A 13,927-nucleotide genomic window follows, 5' to 3' on the forward strand; every position below is an offset into this window, starting at 1 on the left:
GGATCAGCTTGGGAAGATGTTTTCTTCCTCCAGCCTGGCATTGCGGTCAGTGAACACTGCATGCCTTTTGGGCTGTTGCACCCATACCTTATGGAAAATGTTTGCGCATGTGCTACTCCAGATCCAAGAGGAGGCCCGGGCTATTCTCTTCCAAGCTGTTGCTGATGGAAGAGACGCAGTTAAGTTCACAATATGATGTGGGCTGGATATGACCGAACCATTAGGCAGATCAGTTGCAACAAAGGTGGCCTTAAGGCGCCACACTTGGTTGAGGACATCTGACTTTTCGGGGATGTTTAATCCACTCCTATGGACATGTCCTTTGATGGCACCCATCTCTTTGGAGACAAAGCAGACTTGGCACTTGAGTGCTTTTAAGGAGTCCCGGGCTTTGGCCAGGTCCTTGGGCCTCGAGGCTGCCCCACCCCCCCCCCCCCCTCGGTCTGCTTTTCGCCCCTTTCATGGATACGGAAGGGGCATCCCACCACATCTGTTTCCCTTAAGCCACCTTGCCACGCAAGCTGCCCAGACTATGCATGGCCAGGGACGAGGGATCCAACGTACTCGTGGGTCAGGGAGACAGCGGTCTACCCAGCCCATCACCCCCACCTGCTGCAGCCTCCAACCCCGCCTAGTCTCATGCTTCCCCATCAAGGACCAGTCAGAAGCAGGATTTGCCATCACCTGCCCCGCTGGCAATCCATCACGTCAGACAGGTAGGTTTTGCAAATAGTCTGAATGGGCTACTCCCTCCCCTTCGAGACTACCACTTCATCCATGTCACCATCCTACGATCGGATGATGGAGGATCACTTGGCACTTCTCTGCGAGGAAGTTGCTGCTGTCTTGTCCAAGGGAACCTTATAGAGGATCCCTGTGCCAGAAGTAGGGCATGGTTGTTATTCCAGCTACTTTATAGTGCCCAAAAAAGGACAAGAGCCTCTGCCCAATCCAAGACCTCCAGTCACTCAATCTCTTCTTCAGAAAGGAGAAGTTCTAAGTGCTCATTGTGGCTCGGCCTTTGTCTGCCCTGGACCAGTGAGTATGTGAGTGCAAAGAAAAGTTGTCCAGCACAGAAGAGAATCATCTCCAGGTGGGTTGTTCTCTGCATTAAAATGTGAAATGCATTGGGTAAAAAGCAACTCCTGAAGGGTCTGCGCACTCACTCTACCAGAGCAACAGCTGCAACCACTGCGTCAGCACGTGGAGTTCCATTCCGGACATCTGTCAGGCAGCAATGTGGGCATCACTGCACACATTTACAAAATAGTACTGCCTGGACAGTCAGGTCTAGTGGGACAGGTACTTTGCCCGTTCTGTCCTGTAGGACTTCCTAGTAGGATCTTGGTTTGCAGACCCACCTCCAGGGATGGCATTGCTTGGGTATCTAGTCTAAGGTAAGTAACCTGCAACTAGAAGTCTTTATCAGATGGACAAGTTACTTACCTTCGATAACGCCTTATCTGGTAGAGGCCAATTCTAGTTGCATATTCCTTACCGACCTGCTCTGCAAACTGAATTCTAAGGACAGGCACTTCACTTTCAGAGCCCTAGTTCTGACATACCAATGGTCATTTTTCTTCATGGCTCTGTGCTTCTGGCGTGTAAAGTTGTCAAAAGAAACTGATGTCAGCCTGCCAGGGTGGCGCCTACATAGATCTCACAACATTATTTCCAGCGCGCATGACCTCAACAGCAGATGCAGAGCCGACCAACGCTCCATAAAGGCATGCAGGGGTACTGCTCGAGCAAAGTGTCCGGATCCAGAGGGGAGCCTGGGGGAAATTCTAAGGTAAGGAATCTGCAAGTAGAATGTCTCTACCAGATAAGGTCTTGCCGAAGGTAAGTAGCTTGTCCCTTAATACCGCATTCTTTTTTTTTATTTATATAAGGATGTTAAATTTACATTTTTAAATTTTTAGTATTTCTGATAGAGACTTCTAGCCGCATATTACTTACCCTAGAATATTCCCCAGGCGGCAGACTGGATCCACATTTTTTTTAGTAGTCCCCTTATACCTGAGTAGTTGGCATCAATGGCTCCACGTTGGTGTTGTGGGCATCACCCGCACTGGAAGTTACATGTGCTGTGTCTATATAGGCGCAACCCAAGCATACTTCCCTCGGTTCCCTCTTTTGCACGCCATCAGCAAGGATCCGGATTGAGCTTGTCATTTTTTTTACTGGATTTCTTTTACACTTTTGTCAACACTTTGATCAGTGTGCCTTTTTTCTTCCACTATTTTGGATATGTCTACTAAGAAGCCTGTAGGTTTAAAGCCATGTGGTGCCTATCACAGGAAAATGTCTTTGACAGACCCCACTTGGTTTGCCTCTGGTGCTTGAAGCGGTATTACCACTCCAGGGCCTGTACAGAGTGCAAAACCATTCACCTGAAGGCAATCCGTGAGTGAGCAATAAAACTGGTTGCTCGACACTTGACTGTACCGCTCTAGGTCCCTGGACCACTCTTAGGGCCAGATGTAGGAAGCACTTTGCGAGTCGCAAACGGCAAAATTTGCCGTTTGCGACTCGCAAATGCGTGTTTCCTATGCAGAAATGCATTTTGCGAGTCGTTACCGACTCGCAAAATGCATTTCCGAATCGCAAATAGGAAGGGGTGTTCCCTTCCTATTTGCGATTCGCAATGGTATGCAATTCCATTTGTGACCGCTTATGCGGTCGCAAATGGAGTCGCAGTTACCATCCACTTGAAGTGGATGGTAACCCATTCGCAAACGGGAAGGGGTCCCCATGGGACCCCTTCCCCTTTGTGAATGGACCCCAAAATATTTTTTCAGGGCAGGGAGTGGTCCAAGGGACCACTCCCTGCCCTGAAAAAACCGAAACAAAAGGTTTCGGATTTTTTGAAATGCAGCTCGTTTTCCCTTAGGAAAATGTGGCGCTGCGGGCTTTTACCGGCCAGTAAAAGCCCGCAGCACTCCATTGTTTTCAATGGAGCTGCCAACTTCCAATGTTCTAATAAAGCTTTGAAACTTCATTTGGTTTGGAGTTTGATTTATTTAGAGTTATATTGTTTATGGTGTCCAGATTTGTTTATTATATAATGTCATTGATTTGTCATTGAATGTGTTTCTGACTACTATCTTCTTCACCAAGTCCAAAGATCCAGTCCACCATAGGTGAGAGTTGGGATGGTGTCTCAACTGTGCGCTGGTGGTTGTTGACCCCAGAACAGGAGAGTAAAATACTTATTTCTAGGACCCCGGCAGCACTCCAGCAAAAGCTGAAGAATTGTTATCACATAAACAAACTGCCCAGTGCCTTGTAAAAATAAAATTATCTCATTGAGCCTTTAAAATAGAATGCAGGCTACTGAACAGCACACCCAGACAATAAAAGTACCATAAACAAAAATAAAATAATATTCCAGGGCACCTGGCACCAAAAAGAAACAGGAATGGGAAAGGGCAGGAGCATATTTCATGGATGAGCAGGTGGATTTCCCAATTGGGAAAGAGACATAGAAATAGTCTTGTAGAGCTAGCGTTGGGAGCTGAGGAATCGGACGAAAAAGGCGATTAAGAGGTAGTGTAAAGTTTATATGAAGTTTTGATGTTCAGTGTATTTAGAACTGGACTGCAATGGCCTTTTGTTTAAGATCTGTTCTAGCAAACACCCTTTCAACAGTTTTACACATTTGGTAAATGCTTTTACAGATACGTTTGCAACATTCCATATGTATTTGCTTTGCACAACTACTTAAGAGGAACGTGTTTTGCAAATAGAGTTGCTGTTGGCATATTCGCATCCGAAGCATTAATTATGGCCATAATTACACAAGGAGGAGTGTCTGCCACTTAATATGAGCAACCCACCTTTTCCAAAAGTAATATCTATAGAAAGTGAACTTTTTTCATGTTTTGATCATGAACTACTTTTCTTCTTTCTATGTGTTACCCAGCAACATTGACACAGGAAGCTTGTGCCTCCCTTTTTTAAACCTAGGTCGCTTTTCATGCCAGACTTTAATATATACATTTTGGGATTGTTGGTGTATTGTTTTTGCCTTTGGGTAATGATGACAAGGGTTGTGAAAGTACGTAAAGGCAATGTCAACCCAGCTCATGGATGCCGTTTTGAAAGTATTGCCCAACATCCTGAATATAATCAACCCTTGGATACAATGCCCAAAATTATCAGAATTATATAAGGCCATAAAACAATATGAAAACAATAATATCCGTAAAAACACTTTCTTTATTTTCTTGTTACAATCTAGTTTAGAAGTCAGAACACACCTGTTTCTGGTGGCTGCTTCTAGGTTTTTAAGTGCACATTCCACACCTTGTGAATATACCAGCAGCCATCTTACTGGATCCAGAAACTCACAAGGAGTACTCCTGCTCTCCGTTAGGTGAAGTTGTGTGCCTGCATACCGACGTTGCTTTGCTACGAAAGTGATGAGCTGGCCCACATAGAAGCACCGCCCGGCTGAGGTCAATTCCTTATTTTCTTTGCCTTCAAGACATGGATCCAGAGCTCTACTCCCCTCCTGCCTTGGACAAGTTGTTTTCTAAAATGTTTTCTTTTTACCAGTATGCAAGGGAAAGAGGTCACCTCCCAAAAAACAGGGACTAGACCTAGTATAGCCTGTAGCAAACAAATGTCTGTGACAGATCCCCGCAAAGTATGCCTGTCATGTCTAAGGTTGAAACACAACTTAGGGGCTGGCAACAACTGCACCCAGATGAACGCGGAGGCCCTACAGGACACCAAGACAAAACATCATCAAACATCAGAAGAATCCACACTGTGACCAATCTAAGGCAAAAGTGAGAAGTTCCTGATCTCACTCCAGAAGCTGTTCCCACCGCAGACCCAGTTGCAGTCGAGAAGCACAGTCAATCTGGGATTCAACCCTTTCCTGCCCCTCTAGAGCTCCAGAGAGGATGTGATAGTGTCACAAAATACAGAATAGTGGATTCTGAATTTGGTTGGTTGCAACCCAAATTTCCAAGTCCATCGGCGACACTGCAGGTCGAGGCCTTTATGATGGCCATGCTGCACATATGTGGCAAACTTCTGGTTTCCTCTAGTATGCCTTCAGGCCCCGAAGATCAGCAGAGGCCTCTGGTTGGGGTTCCACTGGCAAGTTTGCTCTCAGCACCAACTCTATGCCGGACCAGCTTCGGTGCAAATTTGGTTCTGGTGGCATGCTCTGCACCGTTTCCCTTAACATTGACCCTGCCGACACCCCTGACATCAGAAAAAATAAGCCACCGCCTATGGTTGTTTGTGACCTTGTCTAGATAGAGGCTGTGTTACGAGTGTTCCAAAGTGCAGACAACAGCATACCCTTTTTACTCTCCTATTGCTGTTATCATTCAACAAAGCTCATGCATTATATTAGCTTTTACTGCTGATTCGGAAAATGACTGATGAAAAGGACAAATTTGTCTTAAAGTATGAGGAGGACACTTGTTAACCCACAGAAATACAAGATGCCAATGGTCTGGACACCTCCCCGGATACTGGACTTGCCACCTCCCTTGATTTGCTACAGAGGAGAGTGCTTCTTTCACCATTGTTATGCAGTGGGCTGCTGAGATCCTTGATCTGCAGCTCCCTATCATGGAAATAAAGATCAACACCCACACTGAGGTTCTCCACCTGGCCAGGCACCTACAAAATCTCTCCTGACTTTTAATGAAGCCCTTACAGATAATGTTGGAAATGGCCCTCTCAACAGGGTCACCTCCAAACTTTTTGCCTTCCTCCTCCTCCTACATTTTGCTGGATTTTTGCTTTGTTGTCCTTAGCACTCTGTGCACTTTACCACTGATTACCTGTGCTGAGGTGCTTGTGCTCTCTCTAAAATATGGTTAAGTTGGTTTGTACCCAATTGGCATATTTATGTTACTTCTAGGTCCCTTGTAGAGTGGTATACCGTATACCTAGGGCCTGTAAATTAAGTGCTACCAGTGGGCCTTCAGCACCTATTGTGGCACTCACCTAAGTAGCACTCTAAAAGGTGCCTCAGACCTGCCATTGTAGCCTGAATGCAGTGCCACATTGCCATGTCGATTTAGCATTTAAAACCCCTGGCCAAGCCTTAAACTCCCTGCTTATTACATATACCACCCCTAAGGTAAGTCCTGGGTAGCTCATAGGGTAGAGTGTTGTGTAATTAAAAGGATAGATGTTTACTTTTAGGTATTAGATGTCCTGGTAGTGGAAAATCTAATTCATTTTTCACTACTGTAAAGCCTACTCCTCCCATAGGACAACATTGGAGATTCCTTATTACATTTTATAAGATGTAATTCCTCAATGGGATTAGGTAGAAATCTAATGTTTGATACCTATGGACTTGTAATGATAAACCTTCCCTAATGGTAAAGTTAAATTTATAATTACAATTTGTAAAATGACACTTTTGGAAAGTTGCCATTTTCTTGTCCTTAGCCCTTTGTGCCTGTAGCCTATCTTCGGTTACATGACTGGGTGTAACTGACAGTTAGGACATTGTGATTTCCTCCTAGGCAGTCAGATAAAAGTGGGATTAGCAGAGCCTGCATGGACCATCAACTGGCAGGATGAAGGGGCGGTGCTGAGCACAGCCCTACTTGCATTTGAATAGGCTGTGTTGTGCCTCTTCACAATGGCCTTAACGGCCCTGCATTTTCAGTGCAGCCAGCTTGGAGCCATGTCAGGGGAGGCAGGAAACTCCCAGGACTTCAAAGAATCCTTCTATAAACTCCTCCCACCTTCTAGGAGCAGGGCACCAGGATAAAAAAAATAGGGCTGTCAGACCCACACTTCAGTTTACTACTGGACCTGCGAAAGGATTCTGAGGACTGATACTGTGCCTGGAAGGACCTCTTTGCTGCCTGCACCCTGCATTGAACCCTCTGAGGCCAGCTCTGCTGTGGAGCCATGCATCTTCACCTGCACTCAGGACTTCCAGAATAGACTCCAAGGGCTAATTTCCTGGCCTCCTGTTCAGAGCCACAGGGACATAACATGCTCACACAGTCTTAAACCTTTACCTGGACCCCGCCTGAGTCCTGAACCCCTCCCAAGAGGTCTCCATCTGCTCCTGGACCCTTGGATGTGGTACTAAATGTGCCCAGATGGCAAGTTTACAAAACTGAGGACTTCAAATTTGGCCATAAAGTCCTCTACGAACCAGGGGGAGACCAGGACCAACCTGATTGCTTATCCGCCCGAGGTGCAGCGCCAGACCGATTGACTTTGTGGCTTCTCCCGCTACTTTCTTCTCTGCAGCAGGAAATCTGTTTCAGTGGTCCTTCGCCAAAGGGGTATCCAACCTCGTGAACTGTCTTCGGCTACAGCCTTCTGCTACATCCTGCTGGATATTTTTGACTTCCATCCCAAAGGCTACATCCAAAGGTAAAAATCTTCACTGCAGCTTCCCTCCACTGTTATCTGACCACCACCCTCCCTCCTCTGACAGAATGAACTTCCCCCTTCTCAGATACTTTTTCTTCAAAAATGTCAAAGTCCAATGGTAGGAGCTGACCGGGCCCAATCCTCTATGTGAATCGGAACGGCACTTCATTGCAGTCAGCCTTAACTTTTGACTTTGCCCTGGTCTAGCATGACCAGATGACTGCAGTTGGCGCTTTTCTCTTTTAAGCAATAATTTGAACCTTAAACTTTAAAAAGTTGTAACTCCTATTCCACTGATTGACTTTTTCTCATTTTCGTTTCCATTTATTAAAATGTACTCCTATTTTTCTAAATTGGTTTGGTATTTTTCAGTTGTTTTCACATTATTACTGTTTGTGTGCTGCATAAATATTTTACACATTGCCTCTAAGTTAATCCTGACTGCTTTGCAGAAAATCTTGATACACCATAAAGGAACATAGGTCCCTCAAGGGAAACAAACAAACGATAACAATGGAAACCAAATAGAGTCTATGTACAAATTACAAAATTAAAGATGTAAAAATCAACACATTTATTTACAGACTAAACAGTGTAGTGGGGAAGCAAACACATACAGGGAAAGAGCATATAACGTACAAAAGACGTTATTCAGGCATTGAAAATGTGACACAAAGAAACATGAGGAACAAGGTCACATTTCACCAGTACTCATGCTCATCACTACTTAATGAGAATAAACAGAAACTGAGTCAAAGTATTCCAGAGGACGACGATTCGATCCCTTAGTCCAATACTAGGATCATCATCAGGACAAAAAGAATGTGCCCGAGGAGACAGGTTTATGAATACATAACCCAGTGCCTGAATAATACTACACAGTTTTCGATCCCTAAGAACAATGCTGGGACCATCATCCAGGCAAAAGGAATATGTCCAAGAGGAAGAGAGTTATAGTTACATAACCCAGTGCCTGTAAGCATCAAAAGGTAGAGAGAGGGTCAGAGGGGAGAGGGTACGAAAATGAAGAAAGGAGAGAAAACAAGAGAGAGAAAGAAAAGAGAAAACTTTGTATTAATGCTATGCTGATTACATATATCCCCAGTGTCACCTAAGCCCAAGTGCGTGAATCACACCATGCTAAAAGTATTCAATGAGTGATAAGCAATACTAGGAAGAGGGCAGTGCTGTGGGGCAAAACTCGTGTTAACAATAGGACAACCAAGCGGGTGCCACATACTAAATGAGACTGCATGCGAATTGCCAAGGAACCACCCCCGAATGTATATGCAAAAACATAAGGGCACATGCGGAAGAGGAGACTACTAAGAGTCTCACAACCTCTAGGACTCCAAGCAAGGCCGTGAAAGAGGTAATCATGCATTAAGGTTAGGAGTCTGACCCCTGAAACCACCAACCTCAATTAATCCAGGTTGGGGAGGTCAAGGCACCACAATGAAAAGATCCAGAATTAAACGCTACGAGGCCTCGATGCAGGAAAATAATGATAAGTGGCCTCTGTACGGACCTATGCAAATAACCAAAGGTGCCCTAGCCTACCATGAGGTCGGACAAAGAAAGCTCCAAATTCCTGTAAACGCTCTGAGCGCAGACCATAGTCTGGGATGCATCTGACATTAGCGGTATTGCACTAAGGACATTCCCCAAGTCCTGACCGGCTGACCAGCCAAGGGGAGCCGTCCACGAAGAGCAGGCTGCCCAAAGGAAAACAAACCAGCAGGCAGTGGCGGGCAAGTGATATAAATGCAAGGACAGACAAGGGAGAGGAAATTAGTGCATGTGCCAGAACCATGAACCCGGCCAACCAGAACGGGGCAGCCATCTTGAAATTGACAAGGGCTTGTATGCAAATTAAAGGGAATAACCAGATTAACGGACAGGGGGAGCCGCACAGAGGGAGCACGCCCAACCATGTCGACAGTAGTAGGCACCTAATACATATGTTCATTTAATGGCACTGAAGGAAAATTGTGCACATGCATTGAAAACATGAAGGAAACGTGACGGCCATCTTGAAATAGAGGGAAAACCGATCCATGAACCCAGCAAGCCAACCAAGGGCCATATTTATACTTTTTGACGCAAAACTGCGCTAACGCAGTTTTGAGTCAAAAAAATTAGCGCCGGCTAACACCATTCTGAAGCGCCATGCGGGCGCCGTATTTAATCAATGACGTTAGCCGGCGTTAGCCGCCGGCGCTGCCTGGTGTGCGTGGAAAAAAACGACGCACACCAGGCAGCGCCGGCGTAGGGGGATATGGAGCTTGGGCGCCAAAAAATGGGGCAAGTCAGGTTGAGGCAAATTTTTCGCCTCAACCCGATTTGCGCCATTTCTGTCGACTCCCAACCCCCTTAGAAATTACTCCTGTCTTAGCAAAGACAGGAGTCATGCCCCCTTGCCCAATGGCCATGCCCAGGGGACTTCTGTCCCCTGGGCATAGTCATTGGGCATAGTGGCATGTAGGGGGGCACAAATCAGGCCCCCCTATGCCCCCCCAAAAAAAAAAAATGACTTACCTGAACTTACCTTAATGTCCCTGGGATGGGTCCCTCCAGCATTGGGTGTCCTCCTGGGGTGGGCAAGGGTGACAGGGGGTGTCCCTGGGGGCATGGGAGGGCACCTCTGGGCTCCTTCAGAGCCCACAGGTCCCTTAACGCCTGCCTTTTCCAGGTGCTAAAAAACGGCGCAAAATCGGCCGTACGTCATTTTTTTGGACCCGCCCACTCCCGGGTGTGAATTTTGCCCGGGAGTGTAAATACGGCGCACATGCCTCGGAGTCAATTTTTTAGACGGGAACGCCTACCTTGCATATCATTAACGCAAAGTAGGTGTCCACGCTAAAAAATGACGCAAACTCCATGGACTTTGGCGCTAGACGCGTCTAACGCCAAAGTATAAATATGGAGTTAGTTTTGCGTCGGAATTGCGTAAAAAAAAAAACTACGCAATTCCGGCGCAAACGGAGTATAAATATGCCCCCAAGTGTCTTACTAGCATGACTAGAGTAGATCAAGAGTACAATTACAGTAATAAGTGAAGGGAAAGAACCACGATTAGAGGTCATAGTACTCATGAGTGTAACCATCATGTGACTTGCAATTACAAAAAATGTGTGCCATAGGGTTGCACTGAGAATGAGAAATAAGGCTGAAAGTCCCAAAAGTAAAAATGACTATTTTAACACGGTCTACTCCTCCATCCTATTCAAGGCAGTGTTAAGGCTGTTTGTGCGTAGTATCCACTTCAGTTCCTCTTTGTTGAGTAGGACATTATGTTGGCCCCTCTTGGAGGGAGCTTGACAACTGGATGACTTGCCAAAGGAGATAATTTTCACTATGCTGTTTCTCCAAGAAGTGGTCCTCAAAAGGGAGCATTTAACACTTTACAACGAAGATGACTCCTGTGCTGGCAGATCCGTATGTGTATCTTCTGTGTTGTTTGATCAATGTAAATCATATTGCATGGACAAGTGATGGCATCAATAACATTTTCAGTATTACAATTTGAAAACTGATTCAACATGATTTTAATATTGGCAAACACAAACTCTTTTGTCTCTGTGGTAAACTGGCATACACTGCAATTTCCACATCTGGAATGACCTACAACAGAGGAAGACCTCAGAGAATGGTTAACATAGTGCTAGATCTAGTAATGGGCAAGTTAGCTCTTACCAAATGATCCTTAATGTTTTCACCTCTGCGAAATGCAAACAGAGGGCGTTTACGTTTGTTCCCCCGCATTGAGAACGGGCCAGTGTTTACAGATGGACTTCTTAAGCTGATTAGAGACAGGGGAGAAAGTAGAAATACAAACCATGCGTTCATTGTTTTCTTTATTCCTAGAGGTTAGCAACACTTCTCTGGGACAGTACCATGCCTATTTAATCTATTGTCTGACCAGTCTATGTGGATACCCTCTAGCATACAATTTATCAGCCAAAATGTCTGCCTCCCTAAAAAACATCTTGTTTGAAAAAACTATTCCTCCGAATCAGGAGGAACCAGGAATATGGGAGGGAATCTCAAAGCATGAGGGTGATAAATATTGTATGTTAGGAGGGTGTTGCATTCAGTAGGTTTGCAATAAAGTTGGCCATCTAAAGTTTTGATAAAAAAAAGAAAAAGAAAAAGCAATCTCTGATATGATTTGTATGAGCGTAACCTCGAGACCCCTATTATTATTTTTTAGCCAATCGCAGAATTCAGTAAGGTTATCCTCATGACTATGCCAAATCATACAATGAGCATGAGTATTGGCGAAATGTGACCTCATTCCAAAGTTTCTTTGTGTCACATTTTCAATGCCTGAGTTACGTCTTTTAGGTACATTGTATTTTCTTTCCCTGTAAATGTGTGCTTTTTCCCACTGCACTGTTTAGTTTGTAAGTAAATGTGTCGATTTTTACATCTATAATTTTGTAAATTGTACATAGACCCCCATTTGGTTTCTGTTGTTACTTTTTGTTTATTGTTTTTCTTGATGGATCTATGTTCCTTTATATTATACTTTGTTCCAGGTCTCTGAGTACCCACGGGTTCCCTTGTTCTTTATAGCAACTTGCAAAAAATCTAGGGCTGGAGAGAGAAGAGATTTTTTCCCCTTGGCCTCAGGACCAGATAAGAATGGGAGACCCACAGTAGTGAGGTCCTTTAGTGGGCCCAGCACCGGAAACTTTGTGTGTTCCCCAGCCCTGTCCCCTAAGGACCAAGGGGGCCGGAGAGCAGAAGGGGAGTGCCAGCATGAGCTGGCCCACCTGGAACTGGCTGCACAAGCAGCAAAGACGGAAGTGGAAAGAGCTCTAAGTCTGAAGGAGAAACAACTAGCTCTGGAGGAAAAGAAACTGTTGTGGGCTCATGTACTCTCAAGAAGCTGGACTTAAAGCCAATCAGCTGTCAGAGTCCAGCAGAAATGGTTGCATTGATACCCCAGTGTCTACAAGACAGCATGGAGTACGCCTACCCAACCACCTGGTGTTGGACCTTGAGGTGAGAGTGTGACATAGACAGGTGGCTTGATGCATATGAAGTAGCTCTAGAAATGCACCGCATAGGAACCCTGAGGACGATTGATGAGCTGGCCTTTAAAGGCACATACCTAGGGATGGGAGGGGCACCCAACTTTCCCTAGAGAAGGGGGACAGGATGACGTATCCCCCATGACGGAGGCCTTTTTCAAGAATCATGGAATTTACCCCTAGAGAGTACAGGTTGAGGTCCAGTGGCAGTCAGAAACTGTCTCACCAGTCCTGGGGGGATTTTGTTGACTATTTTTCTAAGGCACTGGGTGGTTGGGTGAAGGGGAGCAAGCTAAACAACCACAAAGGGCTGTACAATTTGGTGGCCAGAGAGCACGTCAGTCACTGTTTTCTAGAGCTACGCCAACATCTGGTTGACTGCAAGCTAACTGTCCCCAGGAAGCTTGCCAAGGAGGCAGACCTCTGGGTTAGGAGCTGAGTGTCTGGGAAGGCATTGGGGAGTGATCCTAAGTAGGATGGTTTAGGTCCCCTCTCCCCCAACAGAGTGGCGGAAAGGGGAGGAAGGTACTTGGTGACCCAGGCAGGTCCCAGTATAGTATAATGGGAAAAGGTGTCCCATGCCCCGTACTTCACCAAAGTGGTATCTGACCACATAGAACTGTCTTTGGCTACAGCCCTCTACTTCATCCTGCTGGAGATTTTCGACTTCCATCTTGATGACTAAGTCTGAAAGTAAAAATCATCACCACTGCTTCGCTCCACAGCTACCTCCTCGGACACTTCTGCAGCCTTGCCCCACTGAACTTCTACCTTTTCAGATAGTTTTTCTTCAAAAACTTTCCAAGTCCGAAGGTAAGCGTTGACCAGCCCAATTCACTTGGGGTACCCGAACCGTGCTCCAAAGTGTTCCTCCTTAACTTTTGACTTTGCCCTGATCTAGTATGACCAGATATCCACAGTTGTCACTGTTCTGTTTTAAGCGCTCTTTGGAACCTTAAACTTAAAAAAGTCATAACTCTGGTTCTACTGACTGGAGTTTTGTTGTTTTGGTGTCAAATAATTTGGTAGAATCTACTCTATTGTTCCAAATTGGTTTTGGATTTTTTTCTGGTATTGTATTACTGTTTGTGTGCTTCATAAGTACTTTACACATTGCCTCGAAGTTAAGCCTGACTGCATTTTGCGCCTACCTACCCAGGATTCGGCACAGGTTAATTTAGTGACTTTTTGTGGTTCAGCCTTCAAGGGGATGTGGCTGTTGCTTGACCAGGGCTCACACCCCAGTCAACCAACAATTCAAGTTCTCACAAATACCCTTTTGGGCACTTGGACAAAACCATGTTCTGGGCATCTGTCCAGCGCTGAACGACCCTGACTTCCTGACGCAATACCCAACACAAGAGAGTTTGGTGGTACATGCATCCACCAGCAGAGTAAACCCTAACAACTTCCCTATGGCCTACCTACAGTTCTGGAGGACCTATTGCCAGCCGGAATTCAACGATATTTGTTATTCGGTCAGGCCTGGACATAACTGATGGCTTGGGTCA

The sequence above is a fragment of the Pleurodeles waltl genome, chromosome 2_1 (genome assembly GCF_031143425.1).
Source record: "Pleurodeles waltl isolate 20211129_DDA chromosome 2_1, aPleWal1.hap1.20221129, whole genome shotgun sequence".
Taxonomy (NCBI): Eukaryota; Metazoa; Chordata; class Amphibia; order Caudata; family Salamandridae; genus Pleurodeles; species Pleurodeles waltl.